Source organism: Austrofundulus limnaeus, unplaced genomic scaffold, assembly GCF_001266775.1.
Source record: "Austrofundulus limnaeus strain Quisiro unplaced genomic scaffold, Austrofundulus_limnaeus-1.0 Scaffold2117, whole genome shotgun sequence".
In the NCBI taxonomy this organism is placed as follows: domain Eukaryota; kingdom Metazoa; phylum Chordata; class Actinopteri; order Cyprinodontiformes; family Rivulidae; genus Austrofundulus; species Austrofundulus limnaeus.
The window spans coordinates 23942-25155 of NW_013954519.1; positions in this window are offsets into that span (position 1 = coordinate 23942).

Here is a 1214-nt window from a genome sequence, read left to right on the forward strand (position 1 = left end):
AGCGTGCCAGTAAGTTACAACACCTGGAACTTACTGTTTATGACAACTCTGAGGTGGAATTCATATGTCGAAAATATAACTTGTGTTAATTTATTCATATAATATTTTTAATAAATGTTTGTGTGTTTAATCCTGTTCATATATCTAAAAATAAACTACTTTATTTTGGAAATACGTTCAGGTCACAAGTTTTCATTTCTCATTCATGATCAGGGTGGTCTTTCATTATTTGTCTGAGGTTTCATAATGCAAAGATCTTGAGGGATTATTTTGTGAGATTGGGCTGGTCCTAATTTCATAGGGTGGTCTCTTACACATGTAATTTTGTATCGATCTGATACCAAGTAAACACAGGTTTATATCGCCAATACCAATACTTGTCATGAAGAATTCTGTGATTTTGACTTTAGTTAGTCAAGTATGACAAAACACAGGACAAAGATTATAGGCAAATAAAAGTGTTTTATATTAAACTAACCACAACAAAATAAAACAATATAACAGTAAAAAAATAAAATAAAATACTTTCCTTATTACCTTCTACTACACACAGTTGTTTAGGAAAAGGTCACTAGTGCAAAATACTAAAAAAAGCAACTATAAATATAATAATGTCAAGAACACAACAAAAATACTGTTCATTGCACGTGAGCACAATATAGAGGAATAATGACTCAAAACAATTTGGAGACTGTAGTAGTACACTGGCTTTATTTTTCTATTTTTTTATGCAAAATAAAGTCAGTAGTGAAAATAAAGTGTAAACAGAAGAATCAACGTTATCATGTATCATTAACATGATACTCATCTTGGTATTGATAGGATGGATCAGTGCTCCCAGCCTTGCCCAGTGTAGGCATGTACCCAAGCATAACAACTATCATTTTATTTTAATTTAGTTTTAGTTTTTTTTCACTTCAGTGAAAAAAGAACTTAATATTAGTCTCTTAATTTCTTCATCATCAGTGATATTTTTTGTTAGTTATGTAAAGACGAAAGAGGAAAAGAGAGAGAAAAAAGAGTAAATGTTATTAGAAAGACTGAAAGAGGGATTAGAATATGAAATATACACTAAGAAAACAGAAAGCCACACACCCAACATCTGTCTGCTCACCTGAAAATAAATGAGCATAAAAACAGCAACAAAATACACAACTATGTAATAATTAAATTAATCATAGTTTTTATGCAAAGCATGCATATACAGTATATAT